We start from the raw sequence: 18423 nt of genomic DNA, 5'->3' as shown, positions 1-18423 counted from the left end.
GGAGACCTTCAGGACCTATGCAGGAGGTTGGGCTCCAAGCTGGCTAAGAAAGGTTTGCCCAATACAAGAAACACATAGAATCAAGTGCTGATGTCTCACACATGAAATCCTAGCTACTCGTGAGCCTGAGGATCATGGTTTGAGGCCAGCCTGGGCAGAAAAGTCCCCACGAGATTCTTACCTCAAATTAACCACTCAAAAACTGTGGCTCAAGTTGGTAGAGTGCTAACCTTGAACACGAAGAGGCTCTAGGACAGTGCCTAGGCCTTGAGTTCAAGCCCCACAACCAATTAAAAATACAAAGAAAAAATGCATAGTAACTGTGGAACTTTCCCACAACAACAAAAAAAGGAAAAAATTAAATCCTGACCATCTCCAAGAGGCGTCATGCCATTCTAAATCCTGTTGCTCCAACTTTAGTGGAAAAAAAAGACATAATGCAGAAATGGTTATTCACTCACCAAGAACAAGTCATTCAAAATTATATGAAATGGAAAAAAATAGTCAATTCAGAAACATCACGTCCAAATATACCTACAGCTTTATATCTGAAATACAAATGATCTGCCTGTACCATAGCATCAGAATTTCCTTCTACATTATTTCACATTAGCCCATCTGGTAGAAACCTTCATATAAGACCACTCAAAGGGTTCCTGTTTCAGGAAAGAAGCACTTTGTTTGTACTTTATCTAGTCTAATCTACTTCCATAGGTCTTGCTAATTTGCAAAACTGCAAGCAGGTATACAATCAAGAAACCTAGACTTTAAAGGGAAAAAAAAAGAATCACAGTGCTTTGAAATAGCATAAAGACTTTATGGGGAAGAAGGAAATAGAGCAAATAGCGACAATAGAATCTTTTTTTAAAAAACATTATTGTCAAGGTGATGTACAGAGGGGTTACAGTAACACGTGGTAAGTAGAGTACATTTCTCCCACTTCCCTCAACCCCCCCCCACACACAGTTATACAGATAATTTCCAACATACTGTCTTGTGAGTATTGCTGCTACATTTGTTTGCTCTTTGTCCTTTGTCTCACCATTTTGTTGTCTCTTCTCCAAATCAGATAAACATATATACAATACCCAGGGTACCAAAATAAAAAACAATGACAATAGGGGATAAACCATAGGGAAAAAATACACAAAAGGAAAAAGAAATCACATAGTACATTAAAAACAACAACAACAAAGAAAAACCTCTTGCTTCCCTGTCTTGGAATCTTAATTGTTTGTTTGTTTGTTTGAAACAATGAAGCCTCATACATATTACACATCTGTTCTACCACAGAACCACATCCTCAGGCTACTCTATTCCCTTCCTAGCCTCCCCTCCCCTCCCCTGAATTCTTTATGTACCTTCCAAAAATAACTTCTCATCACAGGCTGACCAAAGCAGGGGAAATCAGACCAATTTTACAAATGAGAACATTGAGGCTCAAGGTTTTTTATACTTACAGTAAATTCAAAAATGAAAAGCTGCCCAGGCGTGGATGTGCAAGAGAGCAAGCACAGAAAGACAAACACTGTGTTATCTCACGTATGTGTGGAAGCTAAAAGGTTGATCTGAAAGCAGTAGAGATTGCAATAGAGATTACTAAGGCCTGGAAAGGGTGTCCAGAAGATAAGGATGGACAGAAGATTTATAATGTAGTACAAGTACTGGGTAGCAATGGGAGGAAAAAGTTTGAAGTTCCTGTATGGTCAACAAAAATAACAAAAAAATCTTGCGCTGGGAAGGTGGCTTAGTGGTAGAGTGCCTAGCATGCATAAAGCTCTGGGTTTGATTCCTCAGTACCACATACACAGAAAAAGCTGGAAGTGGTGCTGTAGCTCAAGTGGTAGAGTGCTAATCTTGGGCAAAAGCAGCTCAGCGACAGTGCCCAGGCCCTGAGTTTAAGCCCCAGGACTGGCAAAACAAATAAAAACAAAAACAATTATCTTTTTCTGACAAAGGCAGACTATATTGTCTTCAAACAATGTAGTAAGAAGACTATTAACACAGATATGACTGTTAGACTCCCTAAAAATTAATTCCAAAACATTGAGAATCAGTTTCCCTACACTAAAAGTCTTAGTCCAATGTATTCTTCATGTATTTTTTGCAAACAAATGACCTCAAAAGTTTAATGGTTTGAAATTATTTATGCCAATTATATCACATCACAGATTTTTAATCATCAACAAAGCATCTCATCAAACATTAGGGAAAAAAATTATACAGCAACAATTCCAAAGGACAATGAAACCTGAAAACTTCTTGTTAACAAAGCTTTCTAATTTGTACTTTCAAATGAGGCCATTAAAAGCAAAAGTGAAAGCCAGCCAGTGAGTCTGCTTACCTAAACGTGTATAGGCAGAGATTTAGATCAAGCTGGCAATAATTATGCCATGATACAAGCCTTAAGGACAAGCAAAGTCATTAAGGCCCCTGAGAATGGCTATAACAAATTTATATACTGGGAAGCATTGTCAAAAGTCTTTACTACTATTAATAATGCTAAGAACTTAAATGAAACTTCAAAATTTCAACAAACTGCATGTAACCTTTTTTGAAGGAAAAAAACAAAAACAAAAACAAAAAACCCTCTCATAGCACTATCCATACCAAAACTCTAAACTAGGGAATCTCTAATCTCAATTGCTATATGTAAGAACATACTGAGAATGATGGTGCACACCTTTAATCCCCGCCATTTTAGAAGAATCTTTTCTACTTCTGCCTTTCCAATAGCTGGGAGGAAGGGAGGAATTGGTTTTCTATTGCTTCAGTATTTTCCTTTCTTGATGGACCATTGATTCAAACGGAGGACGTGCTCTTCCCTAGAGCAGGCCCACTGTACAATGTTTAAAAAAAAAAAACAAAAAACATTAAACATAATGACAAAAACTTTGAGTTAAATTCATCCCCAAATGTAATACCCTCTCAGCTGGGATTTCAGCTTTCCCAAAGATTTTTTTACCAGCTTCTCTTGTCCTTCTCCAATAAAATCCACCCTCACTTGAAACTCAGTGGCACTCTCTGACACAGCACCAGTTCATTTTGTATTATTTGAGGACCCTGTCTTAGTGCTAGGTGTTCAATAGCCAGGATACTTTGCTATTCCTCAGCAGGACAAAAAAAGCAATAGCTAATGCTTTGAAAAATAAAAATCACACCTAACCTATTATTTATATCTGAAATAGAAATGATCTCTCTCCACTGTAGCATCAGCATTCACGTCTACACATTTCACATTCTTCACATCTCACATGCTCTGTGTTATATAGGAGCTAAGAAATCCCCGTGCAGTTGCCCATGGAGCAGCCTCAGAAAGATATAACATGGGGATATAAAACCAAGACCTACCTTTTACGGCATCCCATGGCACAAAAAAAAAAAAAAGTCATGCTTTGAAAAAAAAAATCCCTTAAGATTAGCTGAAAGATGGTGCTCTCATTCTTGCTATATTTATTCAAAGTTTTAAATATGGCTTTCATAAACAGTGGTGTATATTACACACTCAGGCTGCTGAGGTGTCTGAAAAAGTAGTACTGTGAATGTCAATAACATATAAATAATATTATCAACCAGGAAGGAAAAGTAGATAGAGCACCAAGGATAGCCACACTAAGAAAATCCTTCCCAGCAGTTTAAAACATGAAGAAAATCCAGAAAAATTAATGGAGACAACATATATAAATCACAAATGTGCCAAAGCTCACTTTAAAAGTATATTATCTATCCAGACACACATTCACCTAACTATATTTAGTTTCTACAGTTTTGAAAGAAAGACCCAATGACAATAAATATTTCCCCAGGGGACACACTCAGACTCACATTGAGCACACAAGCAAACCAGTAATATACAAACAAACCCAGCAATAGCTTTTATTGGAGAAGTAGAAAGCCCTGGTATTAGGGAACCAGTGGGAAAATGAGATCTCTCTGAAACATTGCAATTTTTTTTTAAACCAGGAAAATGTGATGGTTAAAATAATGGTTAGTATGTGATGGTAACCATAAATACAAACTAATAGTGAAAATAGAGTAACCTTTAAATATCTCAATTCTACTTCAGTCAGCTGAACTACCAACATATTTAAGAAACATACCTGAAGGAAAAGGAGTTCTAAAAGTGGGTTCTAAAGGTACGAGTGGAGGCCTAGCTAGCTTAAATATCTCAATCCTTCTAAGTCCGTCCTGGCACTGTATTATTTCAGGTGCCTACAGATGTCACACAAAACCCAAGGTACATGTGGACATGCATATTTGCTGTGCACACAGGGCAATCTATCTAAGCCTGGCTGGAAACATTCCATTGTGGGCCCAACTGAAAGCTGTCCACTTCCCCAGACCTAATGGCTTTTCTGTTAATGCCTGCCTCCTTGCTCAGACCCCATAAAAGCCCAACTCCAACCTCACCTCCTTATACAACCTCCATTCTCATGGGAAGGTTTGTTGGTCCTAGCGTATTCCTTTTCCCTTCTCCTCCATTTTCCTAACAGGTAGAGTTTTGGTTACTTCAGTGTAGCAAAACAGAAAAGTTCACCATCTATGAGTAGCTGCCTGGTGACTACAAAGTGGGCTTGCCTTCATACACTCTCTTCTACTTCATTAAGCTCATTGCATGCTCTCCAATAATACAAGTCAGAACCTGGGCTGCAAAACCGTAGCAATCAGGTTCCCATCACTTACACTGCAAAACCTTGTTTTCTTTCCAATCTATTTTCCCCAGAAAGCTTTCAAAGCCTCTGAATCATAGAACACTCCTTTTCCATAACTCCACATATACTTGCACTGCATTTCCAGTTTATAAAATAAAACCCTCTAAAATTATTCATGAGATTTCCCAGGCTGCAGGTTCCCATAAGCTGTTCAGGTAAAAAAAAAAAAAAAAAAAGCATAAAACAAACCATCTACTATTATGCTGCTCCAAAAGCACTAATTGTGGCCATGGGTTTATAAAGAATGTTATCTATTTCCATCCTGAACAAATTTAGGAGAAACTGTGGTTTCCTGTTCCAGGGTGTTGTCCAAAAAGGACTCCACAGAAGTCTGCAAAAATAATCCTTGGCGTTTTGTTTCAAGAGGAATACTTGGAGGGTTTCCCACTGAGAAAGGAAATGAGCTTGTCCCAACTGTAAAGGGACCAGTGTGTTCCAAAGACTGTGAGAACGACACAATTCTGATGTAAACAATGTCTAATGAACTTACTATTGCACAAGTATTGGGGTGCATCGATATGCTGTGGTATGAGGGGAGTTCCATTCTGTTCTTAATCCTCAGGACCTGATGGAAGACTAACCTACACCTCAGTTTTCTTGCCTACAAACTGTGATTTACTGAACCATGGACATCTTTGTAAGACTTAGTGTAAGGATTACAATGCATGTATTTGCCTCATACAATACTGGTATTTTTGACTGATGTGCGTACATATATGCTTGAGCATAACTGAGGTTTCAGATTCATTAGAAAGCAGCCCAACGTGAAGTGTGATGAGCTATTTAGAAAGAACCACATCTTTATGGCCCATGTTCATATGTGAAAGGACAGTTTAATCCAATGGCTCAATGGATAAAAATAGTCTCAAAGAAAAGTTCTACCAGGGAGAGGGGGAAAAAATACATTTTCAAGATCATGAGTTGCTATAAAAGTTATATTAAGGTACTCTAAAGTGTAACCCTACTTTTGAAAGAACATCCTTAACTTGAAGAAGTAACAACTTCTGACATTTGCCAGCAGAGGCATTTCAAGGACAAGAGGAAGGAGTCATCAGGAGGTCAGGTATACAAACTTCTCTTTCTCCACCAGACAGAGGGCCACAGACAGCCAGTGTCGAAACTGGGATCTAACCCCATAAAAAAGAGGATAAAGATGGCAGAAAGACAACTTCAGTTCCATTAGAAGTCACAAGGACCTTTATCCCCATAGACAAACACAAATCCCAACTAAGGAAGGAAAGGGTATTCCAAAAGACAGGTTTCAATCTCCATTCTCTGCCAAGAAGGAGCCGTTTCACTGACAGGTCCTATTCAGGAGCCACTCCAGGACAGGCTCTCTGGCATCAGTGCTGTAGCCGAAGGCAAGGGTGCAGGAGATTTTTTACAACATGTCCTGGGTTAAAACCAGGACTGCCTCTGCAACCCCCCCCCCCCACACACCCCTGAGTAGTCCTCAACCCAGAGGAACTAACCTTTCATCTGCCTATTTACAGCTCCTGGATTCTTTGCAAACACTTCTATAGAGTGAGGAAGAAGACAAGGTGGGGAGGGAGAAAAAGGAAAAAGCAGAGCTGGATGCAAAGGGAAGAGCTATATATAGAAAGCAATTATGTAAGAGTGGGAGAGTGGGAGAAGGAGGAAGCTTCTAGCCCAGGAGAAAAGGCCATCTCAGCTGGCTCCCCAGCTCCTCCCGAACAGCATGTCCCTGGGAAGATTTAGTAGCCACAATGACCAGCACAGATTTGAGGCTGAGATTTTTTTATTATCATTCTTAAATCATGTAGGCTTTGCAATGGGTACCAGAACAAAGAATCTACTTCATACAATTCATTCAAACTTTTCCTATTTTTTTTTTCCTTAAGCGTCAGCTTCTGGGGGGTTATAAACAGCATGGAATCCCTTGGAAGACAATTGTAATGCTTGTCTTGCAGGAAGGTGTGTCCCCTCCCCCACACCACCTGCCTACTGAGCGTTTAATATACAACAGTGAGGCAAGTGTTAAGGTGTGAAGAAGAGCATAATAAAGTAACATGAGCTGGATGGATAGGTAAAACAATAGGAAATTTCCACTGCAGACAAGGAGGCACTTAAGACTTTACTTTATATCACTTGAACTTGATTAGGCACAGGTTTTCTTTCACGGGGCTGTTCTGCCATGTGCTCTTGTCTACTAGGCACTATATAGCAGGTTCCAAGGTTAGGAATGACTGGAACTCAGACGTTTCTCAGGTAGGAATGACTGGAACTCTCACGTTTCTCAAGTTGAAGCTCAAGTTCAGAGACAAGCAATACTTGTACTACATTCAAGGTTAAAGAGCTACCCTCTAGAATAGCAGGTGAATACACTCATAGTATTCAAGGTACCTATGTGTAACTGGAACTAGGTAATTTGAGAAGCTGGCCAAGCCTGGGAAAGATGGAGGAGAATGATGAAAGGGAGTGACACTGATCGAGATGCATTGTACTCATAACACTGATAGGTTTTATTGATATCCCTTTGTACGATAATTTAATAAGAAATAAATATCATGTATCTCAAAAACACAGCTTCTCTCTGAGAGGCTGAGTAAGAAGGCAACTCCAACTAAAACTTTTTTAAAAAATCAAAAATCTCCAAAGCCTAGGTCTCAGGTCCTACTTCAGCTATGTCCTTGGAGACTTCACTGTGACACCGAACTGTCTTAAGGCATACAAGTCACATAGAAAAACATATTCTCTAGCTGCTTCTCACAAGAATATAATTCATCACTCAGGTATTAATTGCTATTGTAGGATTAATTACTTGCTATTGTAGCTTTGAGTCTTAACAATGTGACAATAATTACCTCTTTAATATTACCTGTATAAGGAATAAAATATAGCAATTCAAATTTTCCGAGCATTTCTCTGTGGTTACACATGGAAGTGAGTGCCTCATACAGACTCTGAGTTCTCATATCTATTACTATTTGTGTTCATCACATTTCATTGCTTTGCTAAAACACCTGAGAGAATTAACAACAAAAAAAATAGTGGGAAGGTTCACTTTTGCCTCTTGATTTCACTGTTTAGATCATCAGTGACAGAAGGAACAGGTACCAAAGGAAGTTGGTCACCTCAAGGAGAAGAGGAAGCAAAAAGACAGAAAAGACCAAGGACCAGGGAGTTATATTCTTCAAGAATATAACCTATGCCCTCCCCCCAAGTAGGACATAACTCCTAGTTTCCAACACAATCCAATATCACAATCAAATTAAGAGTTTATCGATGGATTAATTTACTGATTAGGTTAATACCAATGGGAATAAAGCCTTGACTATATGGAGTATTGGGGACAATTTATAGCCACAACCTAATAGAACTATGATCTCTACTTAACAGTTGAGCTAACGGAGGTTTTCAAGGCTATTTGACTCATTCCAGAGCATAAGAAAGGTCCATCAAATCTAGCATTCAAATATATATGGACTGAGCCCAACTCTTTCTCCCAGAACCTCATAGCCACTTGGTCCCTTACCTTCATACAATGTATTATGGTATACAACTGTGTTCTTATAAACTTACTGGGAAATACTATATTTCAATGATATGAGATACTTCGAAGCCTCCGTGAAGATCTGCCTTGAGAAAAGTCCATACCATGTAACAGACATTTTCTTTTCTAATCTTCCATAATATATTGTCTTATACTAAATGTGTTCTTAAATGAAAGTTGTGACAAAAGAGATTTAGCTCCATACATGGCTTTACATGAAAGTTTAAGGAAGAAGCAAACAATTCTTAAATGACATCATGGGCTCTCAAAGGGGAAATTAAAACATCATCTCAAGTCTCTATATAATGTGATCAGTAGATAGCTTCCTAGTGGAGACATCTGCTTCTGCCTAAAGCAACAGCCTCTGCTGTTTCTGTCAGGAAGCCACCTCATACTTTGGGCATACTCACTTTGAAGTTATTTGTCCTCAGCTGTTGCCTAAAACTCTGCTAAATTTCAACATGGTAGCCAAGATGAGCCGAACTCATACCTATAATCCTCGACACCTGGGAACTCAGAACCAGAGGACCATAGCTCAAAGCCAGTCTGAGCAGAAAATTCAATGAGAGTCTATCTCTAATTAACTAGGTTGGAAGTATGGCTCAAAGGGTAGTGCATCTGCCATGGCTATAAACCAAGAAAGCTGAGAGTTGAGGCTCCTGAATTCAAGCCCAGGTACCAACAAAAGAAAAAAAGAAAATGAAAAAAGAGAGGAAGAAAGAGAGGAAAGGAAGAAGGAAGGGAGGAAAATTTTAACATGAATAACTATTAGCTGTTCTTTCATATAATCCCTGAGTTTCAAAAGTCTTGTCAGGTGAACAGTTCATTCAGAGTTCCTTCTAGGTGGCTTTTAAATCAATAAAACTTAGGGGTGGGAGATGGGGACACCTGAAGACTAGGAAAGTGTCTCTACAGACATTCTTAATAAGGTACAAGAAGAAGTGTGACAAAATTAAAACACATAGAATGACAAAAGGAAGAAATTAATTTCCCATCACTTATAGACAACTAGAAAAGAAATGGTTGCTGAAATCCTGTGCTCTAAGCACTGACACTGGACATGATTTTGCCTTAGACTATGTAATGAAAAACTTTTTAACCATTCCAATTGTTGCAGGTAAGTATTCCCTAATTATCTCCTTTTAACATTATATGTAGAAAAGGTTCTACAAACTAGAGTTGTCAGGTATAGTAAACAAAACATACAAATTGGCCCAGGTATATCTGAATTTCTAATAAAGAACAGTGTTTAGTATAAGTACTAAAGTGAATGCTTCTATACAAAAGAATTGTCACTTATTTGAAGTTAAAATATAGCTGTGTGTTCTGTATTTTATCTGGCAAGGCCAACATATCAGCTAGCAGTGTTAAGCTGTAAAACAAATATATGAAACATAAGTTTTTGTGCCAAATCTCAAAACAGGGAAAACTTCAAGCAAGTTACCAAACACAAATCCTCCATGTTATGTGTTCAAATATGGAACAAGAAAACCCATATCAACAAACACTTCCATGATGGCTGATACAATTAGCGGTCCAACAAAATCGTGCAATACCTCAACCCTGAGAGTTCACACAGAAATAAAAGGTTTAACTGGAGTTTTCATTATAGGATTGCAGCCGTTTCTAGTGTGATTTGATAAATACATTTATAAGGACAAATGCAGTGCTGAATAGGTGACAAGACAGAGAAAGCTGCATTTGAGCATGCTAGCATGCCGAATACCACATCTAATCAAAAAGAGTCCACATTAGCAACCTGTTGAATATTCATCAAGCCTCTGTACACCAATCACACGGCTGCAGTAAAAATTTAAAAAAAAATAATAATTTTTAAAAAGTTTTAAAAAAATTTCTAGAATGAATGTTATCCAACTGAAAGGTGGTAGATTCATCATAACACATGCACAGTAATATACAAACACATTGGTGCTCTCTCTCACTAGCCTAGTGAGCAGCAATCCTTAGCTCAATTCTCCATCCTGGATTTCTCAATGCCAAAATGTTGCCAAAAGAAGACAGCACAGATCGACCTTCCTTACTTGCATTATTTGTATTCCAGAGCTAGAGAGAAAAGATTCAGAAGCTCCACATTACACCTATAAAGCATATATAGGACATAGATATGTTATGCTACATCAATAGTAGTTTTTTTAAATATCCTTTCCTCCCTTTAATACCATTGGAAGAGATGTTCTCCAACTCTCTCTGCAACGCAGATGTGGACCAAAAATCAAAAACAAAAAACATTTAGGCCAATAGAATGTGACAAGAACAATGCGCACCACTTCTATTCCTGGCCCGTAACATGTCCCCAAGCTAGAATCTTGGGTCACCAGAACTGTAAGAAAAAAAGATGTTTGGGGCTCAGAACGACAACAGGAAGCTAAGCCCACTGACCAACCAACCACCCTGGTATTATTCACATTACATGAGTTGGAAACAAACTTTCATTCTGCTGAGCCTCTGAGATTTGAGAGCCTGTTACTATCACCAGCATTATTAATATTATGTCCAAGATATTTCAGATCAAATGGAAACACAAATTATATTTCATGAAATGTCAGGCATCTCTCTTATAACTCTGTCACTCTGGTCTGATTTATCGTCCATCCCACTTAACAGAAAACATCTCTTCGATCTCAGTATCTTATTAATGCGCTCTGCAAAGGAATTTTGTTTCATTACATATGTCAACTTAAACTTTGGCATGTGACCACTAGTTATTTGGCAAGATCCAAGCCTGTATTTCATATGAAGCAGAAATGACCAGAGGGAATTTGAAAAACTTACAGAAGAATTTGAAAAAAAAAAAAAAACTTTTCATAGAAGATAAATAAAATATGCACAGTCTAGAAACATATACACATACAGATGAAAAATAAAAATAAGTGAATGTATTAAGACCCCAAAAGCAATCTTATATTCTGCCTTCTTCTGTCTCCAGCACCTACAGGGAGTTCATGTCCACTAAGTAAATCTCACACTGATGGTAAGGTGGGTAAGTCTCCCAGATGAAGAGACTCATGCCCAGATTACACTGAGTTCCTTCCCTGGTAGAGAAACACTGGCCCATGTCCTGGTACATCCATTTACCCTCCTTCATTTGCTTTTTATCTAGGCCTGTGGAACTTAAGCACTTCCCAGTATCCTCTTTTCTTCTTTTGGATTATTTCACTTGGTAAATCGCCAATAAATGGAAAGACATGCCTGTTTTTTTCCACTGCCACTTCCAAGGCATAGAAACATTTCTTGGGGGCAGCAGGTTGAGTGGGGATGGACTGGGGCTAAGTTTAATTACATCTTGTTTGACCTGACACTAGAAAGGATTCGATACAAAGGTTGAAAAAGAGTCTACCTTGCACCTCAGGGTGAGTTCAATGCCCCATTAGTCTGGTTAATGACTTAACACCTACAGGACAAAGATCTTTTTTCCCCTCTTCATTTTAAAAGAAAGAAAGAAACTGCACAAAACTAAAATCATTGTGAAGAAAGCTATAAGATCTTAATTTCTCTTCCTAGAAAATGCACAGGAAGTCTCCACTTTAATTTATGGCTCTTCAACAAATTCAACTGACTTAGGAAGAGAAGAAATATAAAGGTTTCCCTTCTTACAGTACTATAACTCTTGACTGCATTCAAACATCTCTCTATAATTTTAAGACAGCCTTGCCCTGGAGTCCATGCTGGCTTTGAATCACCAATGCTTCTGCCTCAGCCAATCTAGTGCTGGGATTACAAGTTTGCACCACCACACCTGACCCTCTTTAGTATCCTTTTGTTTGAATCTCTGTAAACAGTCACAATACACAAACTTCATACCTTATTTTTTCTCTATATTAAACTCAATTTACAAAAAAATCGAGGGAGGGAAAAGGCAGTCCTCTGATATATTGGAAATTACCTATATTCTACGCATTTGGTTCTTGTATATTGTGTGATTGATCACCTTCTTCCCTTCCCCCAATGTAAACTCCAAAAACTAAAAGTCGTATCATCCTCTGAAGCCCTATTTAGACAAGCCTATGCCAGGCCCTTCAAAGATGTGTTGGCAAATAAAAGAATATTTACTCTGACTCAGTGCCCATGATGACTAAAGTAAGAAAATCTTACACAATTCGCTCAACCAGCATTTGTAATAAAGCCCAAATCAGTCTCATTACACACACATTAGCTTCTTATTAAATCATATAATTAAGGAGATGAATGTTTAATTTTTATTGCTTTAGAATAAGATAGATTTGCCCAATCCTAATACTATGTGTAAGACATTCAATTCTTACATCATAATAAAAAATAAAAACATTCCTCACTATTTTATACATTAAAGAATTAGTAACTAGAAGAAAATAGATCAAAATCCATGGTAGATATTCAGAGAATTAATTAAGAATGTTCTTGAGAAAGTTAAGTGTATCTAGTCAAAATATTAAAAGCAATCAAAATGACTAAGGAAAGCAAAACCATAATCATATAAAGTAATATAATTTAGCCTACTAAAGTGCCTAGTCCTTACTACTGCTAGGAAATGTTATGATATAACATCAAGAGGGAAATGTAGGCACACATCTAAATATATGTATGAATATAAACTATATGTATGAATATAAACTATAAGTGTAGACTTAAATATATGGGTGCTATATTCCCTAAATTGTAAGACTCCATGAATTTTGAAATGCACAGTCGTTTTAATAGCAGCTTTTTTAGAAGAAAAAGAAACAGTATCACATAAAATATATACAGCTCTAAGATGTGTTAGGATTCCCAAATAAAGCAAATGGGGGGGGGAGGGTTTCTACTGAAAATGCTGTGGAGGTAAGGTAAGAAAGTAAGTGCCAGGCACTTGCAGGTGCTGTGAGTAGAGTGCTGGGAACTGGGCTGAGTAAGGTGGAGAATACTGGGTACTATGCAGGTATAATGAGGAAATGAGTGCTAGGTATTGTGCAGATACGGTGAGGAGGTGAGTGCTAGGTACTGTGCTGTTAAAGCAAGAAGAGTATTTGGTACTACGAAGGAAAATGAGGAAATGAGTGCTGGATACTGTGCAGGTACAGTGAAGAACCAAGGGCTACGTATATGGTAAGGACATGATAGTGGCGAATGCATAGGGTACCAAGAACAATACTGGAAAAGAACACACATAACTTCCAAAGTGGGCTGGGAATGTGGCTCAGTGGTAGAGTGCTTACCTAGCATGCATGAAGCCCTGGGTTTCATTTCTTAGAACCACATAAACAGATAAAGCTGGAAGTGGTGCTGTGGCTCAAGTGGTAGAGTGCTAGTCTTGAGCAAATGCAGCTCAGGAACAGTGCCCAGGCCCTGAATTCAAGCCCCAGGAGTGGCAAAAATCCCACTGAACAAAAACAAAAACAAAAACAAAAAACAAAACAAAACAACCTTCCAAAGTAGGTCCCCCTCAGACCAAAAGTAACTCATTGTTATTTGATTTCTCTACATTTTTCTTTGTTCTCTAGTTTCTCAATATGGAATGTGTGTGGCCTCTATAACCTTTAAACTTCATCAAAAAAATCTCAAAGCAATTCTCTCAAACAAGAAAGTGATGTTGCTATATCAAGCTGTATTATCTTATAAAGCAAATTCTTCACTTTTCAGTTCAAGCCTGAACTGGGTCAAGGATGACTGCAGTATTTCAGCCTGTGGCTCTTGGAGCTGCTTCTAGCAGCTGGAGAAACTTCTGGCAGATGAAGGATATTTCCCTTCTTTTACTTATTTTTTACATTTATCTTCCCCACTGATGTAAGGTTCTCAGGAGCAGCCAGATGCAATTTGAAAGAAACAGAACAATATTATAGAACCTTGTATTCTGTCTGTTGCTTTCTGTACACTTAAAATAGCACTTTGGAGGAAAAGTGACTTACTCCCATAATCCCAGCCACTGGGAAACCTGAGATCAGGAGGCTTGAGGTTCAAGGTCAGCCCAGGGAAAAGTTTAGTTTTTCCCTATTTCAACAAATAATTCAGAGATAGTATGATATATCTATCATCTGGGTATAAAGGAGCCACAAATAGAATTGCAGTCCAACCAAACTCTGCTAAAATGTAAGACACTATTCGGAAAACTAACTCAAGCAAAAATGACTCTGAACTGGTGGAATGAAAGCCTCACAAACACAAAGACCTAAGTTCAAATCCCAGTATTGCTTAATTAATCCATTAGTCAATTAAGATATATGAATTAATTTGTATCTATGATATGTATATAATTTAAACATAATTGAAGTATCAAATAAGTTCTTCCTGACACTAATAAAAATAATGTCCCCCTACCAACTTTCATTTCTCAGTGATGCCTCTTAAAGCTTATAAGAGATATATCTTGCTGATTTTAGATCTCTTTTAGATCTAATTAGTCTTTTAACATCCAAATCAGAAATCTACACAATTCGCTCAATCTTACAGAATATATAAGGCTTCAGACTTCCAGACATTTTAATTAATACGTGCTAACTTTACCCTACCATTCTTTTAAAGACCAGCCCATTAAGCATGAAAAGCTTGGATTTTATATAGCTCCTTTCTAAATGCAAACACACAGACTTCTAGAGACAAAGCCACTAATAACATGCTATCAATTTTATTTACAGAAACAGAAGACAAGAACTAATTCCCAGTGACAGGTCTATCAGGGGAAAGCAAAAGAAGAAGCCAACACTCAGAGAATGCCCTGAGAAGACAGGATCTCACTTTCTGAATGTTACAGTGCTATTGGAATAAAACTTGTTCATCTCTTATTTAAATGTTTTTCTAAGCTAGTACTACATTCAAAAGGCCAAGCATATAAAAGCCAATTTCAAACATCACTTTTATTTAAGGAATCATCTTTATTTATAGCATTGATAAAAAGAAATCTAGAGTTTTGAAAAACTAAAAACCAAATAGATCTTTATTAGACACTATGTGAACCAGACTCCACACCACAGTCTTTCTGTTCATCCATTTCCAGCCAGTCATTTGTAGGAACAATTAAATTTATTGGGTTTAGTACATCCCAAACTCAAAGACACACTGAAAGGGATTAGGAAGTTCAATCTGGTAATTTCATTTTGAAATTCAATCCAAAAGCATTATTCAAAGGAAACAGAAGCCAGGCCCTGGTGGCTCACGCCTACAATCCTAGCTACACAGGATGCTGAGATCTGAGGATCACATTTCAAAGCCAGCCCAGGCAGGAAAGTCCCTGAGACTCTTTTTTTTTGGGGGGGGGGGGGGGTCCAGTCATGGGGCCTGAACTCTGGGCCTGGGCACTGTCCCTCAGCTCTTCAGCTCAAGGCTAGCGCTCTACCACTGGAGCCACAGTGCCACTTCCGGCTTTTTTCTTTTTGCTTATGTGGTGCTGAGGAATCGAACCCAGGGCCTCAGGCATGCAAGGCAAGCGCTCTACCACTGAGCCACCTTCCCAGCCCCTCCCTGAGATTCTTATCTCCAATAAACCACTAGAAAACCAGAAGTAGTGCTGTGGCTCAAGTGGTAAAGCACTCACCTTGAGCTGAAGAGCTGAGGGACAGTGCCCAGGCTCAGAGTTCAAGCCCCATGACCAGAAAAAAAAAAAAAAAAATCATGTGTGTATAGGCAATATAATTTGAAATCCAAGCCCAGAATCTAAATTCCATTGCTTATGAGACAACACAATTCTTGGACTGAATTAGATGATCCAACAACACTTACCTTTCAGGTTATCTACACTGCTCAGATACTAAGTTCAGGAGGATTCTGGTCTTTGCCATTTGTTACGTATCTGACCAGTTGTTGTTCAACATCACTCTGTGAGTGGATGGAACTACGCCCAGTTCAATTCAAGCACTGATGCCCTAAGCCAAGTGTGATTGCATTGCCACTCCTCAGTTCAAAATGGTGCTATATCATAAACTTTCAAGATCAGAATACCCTAACTTGAAAATGCACTACAGACAACCAGCCTACCTAGCTTAGTAACATGGCACTCCAGAGGGCTGGGTGCTGCCATGTGAGCAGCATGCAGTTTTTCCCTGCTGGCCAGACCAAAGGTATCTTACTCCACATCACTAGCTCCCTTGCCTGGAGGAGGGAAATTAAAACTCAGAATATAAGCGCCCACTGAATGCTTATCACTTTTGTACCACAGTAAGTTTGAAAACTCCTGTATCTCATCTCATCTCTGGACACTGTTGCTCCTGTATGTTTGAAAACATGGCTTTTCAAGTAAAAGTTAAATGAGGTCATAAGTTAGGCCCTAATGCAAAAGGACAGACATCCTCATAGGAAAAGGGGGAGAGGGGAAAGGAGGAGGAAGAGGAGGAAGAGGCCATGTGAGGATACAGTAAGGAAGCAGGTAAGGCAAGGAGAAAGAAGCTCCAGAGATACCAAATCTGCCAACACCTTCATCTTGAACTTCCTGCCTCCTGAACTGTAAGAAAATACATATTTTCTGTTAAAATCACCCAGGTGTGTTTTTTCTTAGAGTTGCTATAGGACACTAATGTATCTGAACTCAGTGTCACCGCTTATTTTTGATGGTCCCTCACCATGATCCGTGGAGGCCCTGGCAGTTGGAAACATAGCACAGTTGTGCCAGTATGATCATTTCTGGTGTCTTCACTCCCTTCACCTCAAATACAGAAGCCAATGCTAAACTCAGACTCTCTTCTGACCCTGGATTATGACTTCAAGTCTACCAGTCTCTAGTTAACCTTTAAGAGTCTTGTATCCCAGCATCCAAGCATTCTGCAAGACATGTACAGGACTGTATGTGGGAGTTCCATTCTGTGTTGTCTGATACTAGTGTTTCAGGGGATATTAACCTGACATCCCAACTTCTAAAGGCACACATGAATTCCAACAGTGCCATACTGAGCACTTGTGTTTTTCCAATATAAAGTGATAGCAATAGAGAGCTGGTGCTCTTAATGTTAAGCCTAGATGTTAATAATGTCAGGGACGCAATAAGCAATGTATCTGAGAGATATGAAAGGCACAGTATAAATAAGTGTCACCCTCGCTAAAAGCCAGCAGCCAAGACACAAGCCTTGAATCTTGTTCTTGAATGGAGCCTCCAATTCCTACTAGCTAACACCAACCACTATATCAAGCCATCTTAAACCACATAAACCAACCACTCTGTGTGTGACCCTCTCAGGAAAAAAAGGAGGATGGTGGGTTCCTGCACCTGAGAGCTCAGAGTACAAGAGATATGTACTATAATAAAAGAGGTAAGCAATCTGCGTATGGTTGGACACACTTGTAAACCCAACAACTTGGGCAGTACATAGAAGGGGATCATAATTGTATAGCCAGCCCAGGCAAAAAGTCAGTAAGATCCTGTCTTAAAAGCCAACACAAAGGCTAGTAATTCCAGATACTTGGGAAATGAACGATGGAGGATTATAAGCAAAGCTAGCTCTGGATAAAAAGAGTGAGACCCAAAACAAAAACAGAATAACTAGGTTGGCCTCAACTAGTTCAGCATTTGCCTAACAAGTACAAGGCTCTGAGTTCAATCACAGTAATAAACATACAAAAAAGAATCACTTGGACTGGAGGTATAGCCTAGCTCACATGGTAGAGTACTATGTAGAAAAGAAAAGGACAAGTAAGAGCTTGAGGTCCTGTGTTTTACCAGGCATAGGATAGATAGATAGACAGACAGACAGACAGACAGACAGACAGACAGACAGACAGACAGACAGACAGACAGACAGACAGACAGACAGATAGATAGATAGATCATCTTGAGTTCAAACTATAAATGCACAAAACATACAGACAAACAAAAGGATAAGCAATAAACAATACTGAAGAAAGGGACAAAAAAGATGAGGAAGGTGAAGACTTGCTGGCGTTTACCAATAAACGAATCTAGGGCACAGATTAGGCTCAAGGCCTAAAAGCACCAAGAAGCCAAAACGAAAAGTGGGGTCTATATGCTGCTTTTAATACAGGCTCAAAGACATGCTGTTGGAAAGGAAGGTTGAGAACCAAGGATGTAGGTAGTTGCAGAATTCAGGTAATCAACAAGACCTAGCCATTAGACATGGTGAGGGGTCGGGGCAGGGGAAGAAATAGCATGTTCTGATTAAGGAAGAAAATTGACTTCATTTATGGAAGAGCCTGGAGCAGGAAGGAAGCATTCAAAACAGAAAAAGTGAAAAGAAACTGAGACAATATGCAAGATGGAGCTGAAGTAGAATCACAGTAATG

General features: G+C 38.7%; 1 protein-coding gene and 1 non-coding gene across 4 annotated transcripts in view; one reads left to right on the top strand and one right to left on the bottom strand.

Annotated features, from left to right (window-relative positions):
- The window catches only part of Ptprg (protein tyrosine phosphatase receptor type G), a 693584-nt gene that overhangs the window by 422691 nt on the left and 252470 nt on the right, over positions 1–18423 (bottom strand). The gene's annotated exons all lie outside the window — the stretch shown is intronic.
- On the top strand, positions 2321–2451 carry LOC138824908 (small nucleolar RNA SNORA33). The gene has a single exon (XR_011371223.1). It is a non-coding gene; the product is annotated as a small nucleolar RNA SNORA33 (small nucleolar RNA).

Source organism: Dipodomys merriami, unplaced genomic scaffold (genome assembly GCF_024711535.1).
Source record: "Dipodomys merriami isolate MVZ:Mamm:240054 unplaced genomic scaffold, mDipMer1.0.p SCAF_13, whole genome shotgun sequence".
In the NCBI taxonomy this organism is placed as follows: domain Eukaryota; kingdom Metazoa; phylum Chordata; class Mammalia; order Rodentia; family Heteromyidae; genus Dipodomys; species Dipodomys merriami.
This window is presented reverse-complemented; position numbering and strand designations above follow the sequence as displayed.